At 53.9% G+C, this 12,768-nt stretch overlaps 1 long non-coding RNA gene across 1 annotated transcript; it reads right to left on the reverse strand.

Moving 5' to 3' along the window:
- Positions 1–4,257: 4,257 nt before the first annotated feature.
- Positions 4,258–11,708, reverse strand: LOC138662830 (uncharacterized). Its single transcript, XR_011318078.1, has 2 exons — positions 11,564–11,708; positions 4,258–5,415 (listed from the first exon to the last, which is right to left on the reverse strand). It is a non-coding gene; the product is annotated as an uncharacterized lncRNA (long non-coding RNA).
- Between the last annotated feature and the right edge of the window lie 1,060 nt (positions 11,709–12,768).

The following is a 12,768-nucleotide window of genomic DNA, read 5'->3' on the forward strand; positions in this document are numbered from 1 at the left end:
GCCCATTGTATGGGGCTAGGCAAGTCTTAAGGGCATACAGATAGTGGTTGTGCTTTATAAAATGCTGTATATAAAGGTATACAGGCAGTGGGCCTACTATATATACACAGCATTCTAGAATGCTGTATATAAAGGCATATAGATAGTGGTCGTACTTTATGTGGGGGGGGGGCGGCGCAGAAACAATGTTTGAATACCCTGTAGTAAGTGAACGGCTACAGTGCAAGAAAATAAAGGGTACTTAGTTAACACTTTTTTGGGGGCCTGAGAAAGGAGTCAGAAAAGAGCATCGGGGCGGACGCGCTGCTGTGAATGTCAGTGTCTATATCTAGCACGGCATAATTTTCATAACCAGCAGAGGGAAAGCTGACAGCTGATGTTAATATTCTGGAAAGGAGCCAATAACCATAAAGGTTCCCAGGCTATTAATATCAGCTCACAGCTGTTTGCTTAGCCTTTACTGGCTATTTTACAGTGGGACACAAAATATTGACATGGGGTCCCCCTATAAAAGCTGTAGGCTGATATTAATAGTCTGTGAAGAGGCCATGGATATTGGCAGCCCCAGAGGCTAAAAACCATCAGCTCTCAGCCATCCCAGAAATGGCGCATCTTATACAGGTCCTTCTCAAAAAATTAGCATATTGTGTTAAATTTCATTATTTACCATAATGTAATGATTACAATTAAACTTTCATATATTATAGATTCATTATCCACCAACTGAAATTTGTCAGGTCTTTTATTGTTTTAATACTGATGATTTTGGCATACAACTCCTGATAACCCAAAAAACCTGTCTCAATAAATTAGCATATTTCACCCATCCAATCAAATAAAAGTGTTGTTTAATAACAAACAAAAAAAACATCAAATAATAATGTTCAGTTATGCACTCAATACTTGGTCGGGAATCCTTTGGCAGAAATGACTGCTTCAATGCGGCGTGGCATGGAGGCAATCAGCCTGTGACACTGCTGAGATGTTATGGAGGCCCAGGATGCTTCAATAGCGGCCTTAAGCTCATCCAGAGTGTTGGGTCTTGCGTCTCTCAACTTTCTCTTCACAATATCCCACAGATTCTCTATGGGGTTCAGGTCAGGAGAGTTGGCAGGCCAATTGAGCACAGTAATACCATGGTCAGTAAACCATTTACCAGTGGTTTTGGCACTGTGAGCAGGTGCCAGGTCGTGCTGAAAAATGAAATCTTCATCTCCATAAAGCATTTCAGCCGATGGAAGCATGAAGTGCTCCAAAATCTCCTGATAGCTAGCTGCATTGACCCTGCCCTTGATGAAACACAGTGGACCAACACCAGCAGCTGACATGGCACCCCACACCATCACTGACTGTGGGTACTTGACACTGGACTTCAGGCATTTTGGCATTTCCTTCTCCCCAGTCTTCCTCCAGACTCTGGCACCTTGATTTCCGAATGACATACAAAATTTGCTTTCATCAGAAAAAAGTACTTGGGACCACTTAGCAACAGTCCAGTGCTGCTTCTCTGTAGCCCAGGTCAGGCGCCTCTGCCGCTGTTTATGGTTCAAAAGTGGCTTTACCTGGGGAATGCGGCACCTGTAGCCCATTTCCTGCACACGCCTGTGCACGGTGGCTCTGGATGTTTCCACACCAGACTCAGTCCACTGCTTCCTCAGGTTCCCCAAGGTCTGGAATCGGTCCTTCTCCACAATCTTCCTCAGGGTCCGGTCTCCTCTTCTCGTTGTACAGCGTTTTCTGCCACATTGTTTCCTTCCAACAGACTTACCATTGAGGTGCCTTGATACAGCACTCTGGGAACAGCCTATTTGTTGAGAAATTTCTTTCTGGATCTTACCCTCTTGCTTGAGGGTGTCAATGATGGCCTTCTTGACATCTGTCAGGTCGCTAGTCTTACCCATGATGGGGGTTTTGAGTAATGAACCAGGCAGGGAGTTTATAAAAGCCTCAGGTATCTTTTGCATGTGTTTAGAGTTAATTAGTTGATTCAGAAGATTAGGGTAATAGGTCGTTTAGCATATCAAGAAAAGGTTCTCTAATTTATTGAGACAGGTTTTTTGGGTTATCAGGAGTTGTATGCCAAAATCATCAGTATTAAAACAATAAAAGACCTGACAAATTTCAGTTGGTGGATAATGAATCTATAATATATGAAAGTTTAATTGTAATCATTACATTATGGTAAATAATGAAATTTAACACTATATGCTAATTTTTTGAGAAGGACCTGTAGATCTGCCAATTCTGGTACTTAGCCTCGCTCTTCCCACTTGCCCTGTAGCAGAGGGGCTCAGATTTGTGGGGTTGATGTCACCATTTTATTGTCAAGTAACATCAAGCCCACAGGTTAGTAATGGAGAGGCATCTATCAGACACCTCTCCATTAGTAAGCTGGCCTACTGTCACCTTACAATACAAAGGTGACATTAACCCCTTATTACCCCATATGCCACCGCTACAGGGCAGTGAGAACAGAGGCTGAGTGCCAGAATTGGCGCATCTTACAGATGCACCTTTTCTGGGGTGGCAATAACCATGGTCCCTCTCTAGGCTATAATATGTCCTCAGTCACTGACTTTCCCTCTGTGGCACAGAAAATTGTGTGGGAGCCCACGCCAGTTTTTTCAGTGAAAACATTTTTATTAAATACATACAGGTCCCAAATTTTACACACACATACTACTAACCGTATTAGTCACTGACCTATATAAATCTAACAGTTCTGCAATGGTTTACTGTATGTAAACCATGTCTCCTATCCTGCAATGATTTCACAGAAGCCGACAAATTAACTATTTGTAAATATTGTAAGCTGTCAGTGTGATTTTACTGTACACTGCACCAGAATTGCAAGCCTTTAAAAAGGACACCGTTGCGTATTTCTTGCAAGTCACACTGATGGTCCGTGTGGTGTGAGTTTTTCTTGCATAAACAGACTTTCATTGGGGATTCTCGGCTCATATACGGTGCAAATCGCAGCATAGTGCAATTTCACTCGCACATATAATACGGCCGTGAAAAAAAAAAAAAAAAGTGATGGGAGCTGCCCAACAGATTAACATTGGTACGAGTGGTATGCAATTTTTTTTTTCTCGCATAGCACTCGTCCGTATTCCTCTCTAGTGTGACTCCAGCCTTAAAGGGAAAATCATTCAAAATTTGAAAATTTCTATTTTTTAAAATTTGATATTTTTACAAAATAAAGCAAAACATATTAACCCACGTTTATCATTAGCCCAAGTTTACCATTATCAAAGTCTAATATGTCAGGAAAAAAAACAACCTCAAAATCAATGGAATATGTTGAAGCATTCCAGAGTTATTACTACATAAAGTTACACTGGTCAGATTTTAAAAAAATTGGCCCCGTCACTGAGGGGTTAAATGCTTGTACAAGTGAACATTGTTTCAAAAGTGGTTTACCTAAGACTTGTTTCACACCAGCGTTCGGCAGCCTTCTTCCTCCGTTAAGCCCCACCCACTGCTACACCTCTTCTTTCAGCTCCGCCTACATGCATCCCCTATCTTTAACATTGGGTACACAGGCACGTGTCGTTTTGACGATGCGCTGAACTGCGTCGAACGCAACATGTTGCATTTTGTTGCGGTCGGCGCAGCGTTAAAACAACGCATGCAGCGGCATCCGCTTGGCCTGCGTACCCAATGTTAAAGATAGGGTATGCAGGACGCATGCAGACGTAGGCGGAACTGAAGGAAGAGGTGCGGCATTGGGCAGGGCTTAACGGAGGAAGAAGGCTGCCATCCGCAGCCCTGCCGAATGCTGGTGTGAAACCAGCCCAAGGCTGTTATTATAGCACCTTATGTCTTACGCTAGGTTCACATTGCGTTAGCGCAATCCGCTAGCGCTATGTGCTTAACGGATTGCACTAACGGAATGTTTCTAGAGGGTCGGCGTTCACCCTCCCCGCTAGCGCAGATCCCCGATCTGCGGTAGCAAGGAACGGGCCTCGGACACACCTCGGACGCTGCAAGCAGCGTCCGAGGTCCGTCACAAAAGAACGGCACATCGCTAGCGCGTGCCGAAAATGGCATGCGCTAGTGATGCGCTTCAGCTAAAAGTAACATTGCTGTCAATGGGTGCGCTAACGGACCCGTTGCACGGCGTTAATTTCGACGTTTTTGCCGTGCAACGCAGTCCGTTAGCGTTAACCCATTAACGCAATGTGAACCTAGCTTTACACAGATACAACATGGGCTTGTCCTGCCCTACGCATGAAATGAAAGACAAATACAATGTGGAGAAATAATCAGAACAATGTTTTATTTACATTCAGAACTGGTTTAAGAGGTAAACAATTACCATTTCTCACAGAAATCTCAGACTTTTACTTATAGAAATACTGGATAAATATCATTTTAACATTAGATATAGAAATATTTTTAATTTTATAAAACTGCCTTTTTTGCATAGAAAAACTTTATGCCTTTGCTTGTTTCATTTTATGCATTTCTAAAGTATTGTAAAAATGTAATATGCTGTTGGTGCATGCGGGCAGGACTGTCGGTAGGGTATGCGGCTCTGAAGCCCCCCCCCTCAGGCCTGCCTCCGGTGTCTGAGGTTTCGGTGTCCCGGACCAGAGATCATAATACCGGCTTTGAATTGTGAAGGACACGGCAGCCGATCCAGAGAAACATCCAAGGTGGGAATGCCCCATCATGTCGAAGAGAGTCTGCTAGATCCAGGCCTAGCAGACCAGTGCTAGTGGGTTCATGGATGCCAGGAGGGAGCTGGCCTAAAGGAAGGTCTCGTCTTTTCCTGGTGGGTCAGAGAGTTGTCCCGTCTTTTTTTTTTGGACAGAACATTTCCAAAACAACCAAATTTGAACAGATCTCTTGGGAGGCAGACTTTAGTCCTCTGTTGCAGAAGCGAAGTACTCTTAAACTGATAGGCGCAGAGTAGGATGCACTAGAAAGTTGGCGTGCATGATTGTTCAGGGCGCTGGCGGTGTGGACCGGCCACCAGAGAAGGCCTAGACCAAAACCTGGATATTTTAAGAGCAAGGTCACAGGAGCCTCTGGAAAACGTGGAGGCTGCATGAATAGGAAGGTTTCCTCAGGAGACGTCCACATTGCTCAGGGGAAAACTAGGACATATTTGTTCTGTGTTTTTTTGTTTTTTTTTTTAAAGTAGCCCCCTTACTGCCTCATAGGATATACCAGTCCTTAAGATCACAAATCCTTTTTCGCAGAGCGATGATGAAGATGGGCATGGAATAACCTGGACGCAGAGAGGCGAGAGGGTAGGGCGATTCGTGGCATGAACGGTCCTCCGGGGAACCCCAAACACTCTTGATGTGTTAGGGCCTTGCCTCGTAGAGCACAGATGATATGGTAGTGACAATTCTAGGTGGGAGATTAGAGTGACAATTCCACTGTCGCCCTCAAAAGCCATATCTGGGAAGAAAAAAAAAAAATGAAAAAGAAAAATCGTTAATAAAAAAACCTCCCAAAACCTAAGGCCTAAACTGGGCTGGGCGGTCCAGACCCATGTCTTCCTCCTACTGACATTAAGTTAAAACGGATTAGCTTCGTGCTAGTTGGTGGTGTACCCTCCTCTACAGGAAATACCTTAAAAAAATTTTTTGCATTGCATAAGCAGCATACACCCATTTTTTTTTTTTGTGTACCCCAATGAAGCATTAGCTTCCCCACATCAACCAGAAGGCCACACAGTATAACCTCGCTCCCCCAGTCAGAAACCTCCACCTCACATTAACCAGCGTACCCCACAGGATAAACCCACAGCCCACCAGACATTCCCTCCCACAAGCGTAAATCCCCATATGACGCCCCCAACCATAAATCCCATCAGACACCCCCCCCAATCGGATGCCACCCCAGCTTAACCCCCCAGCATAAACCCCCATCGGACGTCCACCCCTCCTCCAAGCATTACTCCCATCGTACACCACGCCCACCCAATAATAAACCCCCACCGGAGGGCCAAACCCCCACAGGACGTGGACCCCCCCATCCAGCACACACCCCCATCAGACGCGGACACCCCACCCAGCACAAACCCCCCATCGGACGTCCGCCCCCGACCCAGCCTAAACTCTTATCGGACGTCCGCCCCCGACCCAGCCTAAACTCTTATCGGACGTCCGCCCCCGACCCAGCCTAAACTCTTATCGGACGTCCGCCCCCGACCCAGCCTAAACTCTTATCGGACGTCCGCCCCCGACCCAGCCTAAACTCTTATCGGACGTCCGCCCCCGACCCAGCCTAAACTCTTATCGGACGTCCGCCCCCGACCCAGCCTAAACTCTTATCGGACGTCCGCCCCCGACCCAGCCTAAACTCTTATCGGACGTCCGCCCCCGACCCAGCCTAAACTCTTATCGGACGTCCGCCCCCGACCCAGCCTAAACTCTTATCGGACGTCCGCCCCCGACCCAGCCTAAACTCTTATCGGACGTCCGCCCCCGACCCAGCCTAAACTCTTATCGGACGTCCGCCCCCGACCCAGCCTAAACTCTTATCGGACGTCCGCCCCCGACCCAGCCTAAACTCTTATCGGACGTCCGCCCCCGACCCAGCCTAAACTCTTATCGGACGTCCGCCCCCGACCCAGCCTAAACTCTTATCGGACGTCCGCCCCCGACCCAGCCTAAACTCTTATCGGACGTCCGCCCCCGACCCAGCCTAAACTCTTATCGGACGTCCGCCCCCGACCCAGCCTAAACTCTTATCGGACGTCCGCCCCCGACCCAGCCTAAACTCTTATCGGACGTCCGCCCCCGACCCAGCCTAAACTCTTATCGGACGTCCGCCCCCGACCCAGCCTAAACTCTTATCGGACGTCCGCCCCCGACCCAGCCTAAACTCTTATCGGACGTCCGCCCCCGACCCAGCCTAAACTCTTATCGGACGTCCGCCCCCGACCCAGCCTAAACTCTTATCGGACGTCCGCCCACGACCCAGCCTAAACTCTTATCGGACGTCCGCCCCCGACCCAGCCTAAACTCTTATCGGACGTCCGCCCCCGACCCAGCCTAAACTCTTATCGGACGTCCACCCCCGACCCAGCCTAAGCCCTTATCGGACGTCCACCCCCGACCCAGCCTAAGCCCTCATCAGCCCCCCAAACCCAACCCATAAGCAGGTCGCCCCCCAATAAAGGGGATCCCTCCGTAAGCGGTAGGTCGCCTCCCCACGTCCCACCACAGGCAGGTCGCCTCCCCACGTCCCACCACAGGCAGGTCGCCTCCCCACGTCCCACCACAGGCAGGTCGCCTCCCCACGTCCCACCACAGGCAGGTCGCCTCCCCACGTCCCACCACAGGCAGGTCGCCTCCCCACGTCCCACCACAGGCAGGTCGCCTCCCCACGTCCCACCACAGGCAGGTCGCCTCCCCACGTCCCACCACAGGCAGGTCGCCTCCCCACGTCCCAACACAGGCAGGTCGCCTCCCCACGTCCCAACACAGGCAGGTCGCCTCCCCACGTCCCAACACAGGCAGGTCGCCTCCCCACGTCCCAACACAGGCAGGTCGCCAGGGCCGGCGTCAGCACCCGGCACAGCGGGCAAATGCCGGGGCCTTGGGAAGAAAGGGGGGCCCACTAGCAGCTGGGAGAGCAGAGCAGGAGATAACATGCCCTCTCCGCCCACAAAGTCACTGCTGGCTGCGTTCTCTTAACCCCTATGTGCCAGCTCTGACACAAGCATCTTCTCACTCAGTCAGTGCAGCCAGGCAGGCACACATAGGGGTTAAGAGAAGGCAGCCAGTGTGACTGTTTGTGGGCGGAGAGAGCAGTTCTCTGCTCTGGCCCCTGGCTGGCTGCAGACAGTGCTGCTGAGCTGAACTTATCAGGAAGATTCCGGAGGAGCTAGTCCTACCAGAGTGCAAAGGTATCCAGCAATAATTGCAGTTGGTCCTGTGGCTCAGTCTGCTGCTGTCTGTCTCTGCTGCCTAAAAATGTGGGTGATGTCTGGAGGAGCAGCTGGTGGGGTGCAGCCTGCAACCTGCAGCCACCCAGCTCTCCCAGAATACATGCATGCCCCACCCGAACCTGCACCAGTGGGGTAGGAAGAAGCTTAACCCCTTCCCATCTGTATGAAGGTTATTGCTAAACCTTAAATATAACAATCTGACCCGCATAAATGGGGTTAACCAGATGCCAGGAGGAAGGGGAGCTGCTGCCATGTGGGCTGTAGGTTGGGGCCCCGTGGCCCCATGCTGGTGACTGGAGGGACTCTGCCCAGTGCTGGCATGTGGGTGATTTCTGCTCCGGAGTCTCAGCTTCTCTCCTCCACATCACACTGTGCAGTCACAGCAACATTGGTTGTGTCTGTCCAGGTCCCAGCAGCTGCCACTGCTCCCACAAAGGACATGGCATCACTTAACCCTTCCCCTGCAGCCACCGGCAACAAATCCACATTATTCCTTGATTAAATCAGGTTCCAACCCAATAGAGGAGCAGACATTTCCTGCTGCCATTAGGGTCCGGGAGGGGGTGACATTGGCTGCCCTGCTACTCTGTAGTGGGGGGTGACAAGTGTAACATGGGGTAACGATGAAGGAGAAATGCACAGGATAATAGTGAGAGCGACAGAGGGCAGTGTATGGTATGGAGCAGTCACGGGTGGGCTGCAGGATCCCCCCATACTGTACATGATGGCTCGGGACAGGGAGGCGTTTAATGAGCTTCTAATGACGGGGCACTAATTGGGTCATTAGGGTTTGTGGAAAGGATTCAGCATCAGGTCCCTCATTAATGCCCGAGCGATGTTACTTTGTAGCACAGATCTGTTAGGGCCGCAAAACCAAACAACGTTGTTTATGTAGAAAAGTCTTTGTTTCATAGAAAAACTCAAAACAGAAAAGATTTTCTGATACAACAACGCCCTGCTCACGACACTGCACAGCACCTCTCCTGTATATATACACTGCACAGCACCTTTCCCCCTGTATATATACACTGCACAGCACCTTTCCTCCTGTATATATACACTGCACAGTACCACTCCTCCTGTCCTGTATATATACACTGCAGAATTTACAATAGCTGTCACTCATGTAAGAAGTGAAATCTGGCATTGTACTATACATTTCTCTGCCATATCTGTGCATCATAAATCGGGTATGTGTTAAAGGGGGGGGGCCCACTGAGACTCTTTCGCCCGGGGCCCTCAAAAACCTGGAGCCGGCCCTGCAGGTCGCCTCCCCACGTCCCAACACAGGCAGGTCGCCTCCCCACGTCCCAACACAGGCAGGTCGCCTCCCCACGTCCCAACACAGGCAGGTCGCCTCCCCACGTCCCAACACAGGCAGGTCGCCTCCCCACGTCCCAACACAGGCAGGTCGCCTCCCCACGTCCCAACACAGGCAGGTCGCCTCCCCACGTCCCACCACAGGCAGGTCGCCTCCCCACGTCCCACTACAGGCAGGTCGCCTCCCCACGTCCCACCACAGGCAGGTCGCCTCCCCACGTCCCACCACAGGCAGGTCGCCTCCCCACGTCCCACCACAGGCAGGTCGCCTCCCCACGTCCCACCACAGGGGTCCCGCAATAGCCTGCAGCAGGTCTCCCCCCACATCCCACAAGCAGATAGCCCTCAAATCCCACAACAGGGGTCCCCCCCAATAGACAGGTCACACCCCCCCAAACCGAACCACAAGCATGTCACCCTCAAACCCCACCACCACAGGTCTCCCCCACTAAAAGGGGTCCACCCCGTAAGCAGCAGGTCACCTCCAAACCCCACCACAGGGGTCCCCCCCAACAGCCAGCAGGTGCCCCCCAAAATCCAACCACAGGGGTCCCCCACAATAGTCAGCAGCAGCAGGTGCCCCCCAAAATCCCACCACAGGGGTCCCACCACAATAGCCAGCAGCAGCAGGTGCCCCCCACAACAGCCCACCACAGGGGGTCCCCCACAACAGCCAGCAGCAGTAGGTGCCCCCCCCCAAATCTCACCACAGGGGTCCCCCCACAACATCCCACCACAGGGGTCCCCCCACAATAGCCAGCAGCAGGTCCCCCCCAAAAAGCCCACCACGGGGGTCCCCCACAACAGCAGCGGCGCCACCCCCCAAAAAGCCCACCACAGGGGTTCCTTACAGCAGCAGCGGTGCCCCCCAAAAGCCCATCACAGGGGTCCCCCACAGCAGCAGCGGTGCCCCCCCAGAAAGCCCACCATGGGGTTCCTCCACAGCCCACCACGGGGGTCCCCCACAACAGCCAGCAGCAGCTGTGCCCACCCAAAAAGCCCACCACAGCGGTCCCCCACAACAGCCAGCAGCAGCGGTGCCCCCCCAAAAAGCTCACCATGGGGTTCCTCCACAGCCCACCACGGGGGTCCCCCACAACAGCCAGCAGCAGCTGTGCCCACCCAAAAAGCCCACCACAGCGGTCCCCCACAACAGCCAGCAGCAGTGGTGCCCCCCCAAAAAGCTCACCACGGGGGTCTCCCACAACAGCCAGCAGCAGCGGTGCCCCCCAAAAAAAAAGCCCACCACGGGGGTCCCCCACAACAGCCAGCAGCAGCGGTGCCCCCCCCCCCAAAAAAAAAGCCCACCACGGGGGTCCCCCACAACAGCCAGCAGCAGCGGTGCCCCCCCCCCAAAAAAAAGCCCACCACGGGGGTCCCCCACAACAGCCAGCAGCAGCGGTGCCCCCTCAAAAAGCCCACCACGGGGGTCCCCCACAACAGCCAGCAGCAGCGGTGCCCCCTCAAAAAGCCCACCACGGGGGTCCCCCACAACAGCCAGCAGCAGCGGTGCCCCCTCAAAAAGCCCACCACGGGGGTCCCCCACAACAGCCAGCAGCAGCGGTGCCCCCCCCAAAAGCCCACCACGGGGGTCCCCCACAACAGCCAGCAGCAGCGGTGCCCCCCCCCAAAAAGCCCACCACAGGGGTCCCCCACAACAAGAGCGGTGACCCCCCAAAAAAGCCCGCCACGGGGGTCCCCCACAGCAGCAGCGGTGCCCCCCCACATAGCCCACCACGGGTGTCCCCCACAGCAGCAGCGGGGCCCCCCACAAAGCCCACCACAGCAGCAGCGGTGCCCCCCCCCAAAGCCCACCACGGGGGTCTCCCACAACAGCCGGCAGCAGCGGTGCCCCCCCACAAAGCCCACCACAGGGGTCCCCCACAGCAGCAGCGGTGCCCCCCCCAAAGCCCACCACGGGGGTCCCCCACAACAGCCGGCAGCAGCGGTGCCCCCCCACAAAGCCCACCACAGGGGTCCCCCACAGCAGCAGCGGGGCCCCCCCACAAAGCCCACCACAGGGGTCCCCCACAGCAGCAGCAGCGGTGACCCCCCCCCCCACAAAGCCCACCACAGGGGTCCCCCACAGCAGCAGCGGTGCCCCCCTCCACAAAGCCCACCACAGGGGTCCCCCACAGCAGCAGAGGTGGCCCCCCCACAACAGCCGGCCGGGGGTCCCCCACAGCAGCAGCAGTGCCCCCCCCACAAAGCCCACCACAGGGGTCCCCCACAGCAGCAGCGGTGCCCCCCACACAGACAAGCAGGTCGCCCACCACAGAGCCTCCCCCCAGAGCGCAAGTAGCATTTTTTCACCCTGACACCACTAACCTCCATGTGGCATGGCGTCCACAAGATATAATCATGCTGCTTTGCTTTGCCGCCTTCATGATGTGACTGAAAACACGCCCCCTCCCGATAGGACACGCCCCCGGAAATGACGTCACACCTGGAAGGAGCCCATACACTCTAGCATTTACCGAGGAAGCTGTGGATGTCATGGCGGGATTTCGTGCAGGATTTGGATTTTGAGTGTTTTGTGCAGGATTTGCCTCTTCCTCCATAGAGCAGAGCAGACAGGAGGAGGCTGTGGATGTCAGGGCGGATTTCGAGGATTTTATGCAAGATTTGGAGTGTTTTGGGTCGTTCTCCATAGTCACAGATCAGGTAAGTGGGAGTCTGTCTGGGGAGAAAGGGGTGATGTTGCTTGTATGGGGCTGCATGTGCATGCTGAACGGGGGTCTGCCTGGAGAGAAGGGGGTGATGCTTGCATGGGGCTGGATGTGCACACTGGAGGGGGGGGGTCTGCCTGGGGAGAAGGGGTGGTGAGATTGCATGGGGCTGCATGTGCATGCTGGAGGGGGCTTGCATGGGGCTGCATGTGCATGCTGGAGGGGGTCTGTCTGGGGAGGAGGGGGTGATGTTTGCATGGGGCTGCATGTGCATGCTGGACAGGGGTCTGCCTGGGGAGAAAGGGGTGATGTTGCATGGGGCTGCATGTGCATGGGACTGCATGTGCATGCTGGACGGGGGTCTGCCTGGGGAGAAGGGGGTAATGTTGCTTGCATGGGGCTGCATGTGCATGCTGGACGGGGGGGGGGGGGGTGTCTGCCTGGGGAGAAAGGGGTGATGCTTGCATGGGGCTGCATGTGCATGCTGAACGGGGGTCTGCCTGGACAGAAGGGGGTGATGCTTGCATGGGGCTGCATGTGCACGCTGGAGGGGGGGGGTCTGCCTGGGGAGAAGGGGTGGTGATGCTTGCATGGGGCTGCATGTGCATGCTGGAGGGGGCTTGCATGGGGCTGCATGTGCATGCTGGAGGGGGTCTGTCTGGGGAGGAGGGGGTGATGTTTGCATGGGGCTGCATGTGCATGCTGGACGGGGGGGTCTGCCTGGGGAGAAAGGGGTGATGTTGCATGGGGCTGCATGTGCATGGGACTGCATGTGCATGCTGGACGGGAGGTCTGCCTGGGGAGAAGGGGGTAATGTTGCTTGCATGTGGCTGCATGTGTATAGTGGAGGGGGGGTCTGCCTGG

Source organism: Ranitomeya imitator, chromosome 2 (assembly GCF_032444005.1).
Source record: "Ranitomeya imitator isolate aRanImi1 chromosome 2, aRanImi1.pri, whole genome shotgun sequence".
Taxonomy (NCBI): domain Eukaryota; kingdom Metazoa; phylum Chordata; class Amphibia; order Anura; family Dendrobatidae; genus Ranitomeya; species Ranitomeya imitator.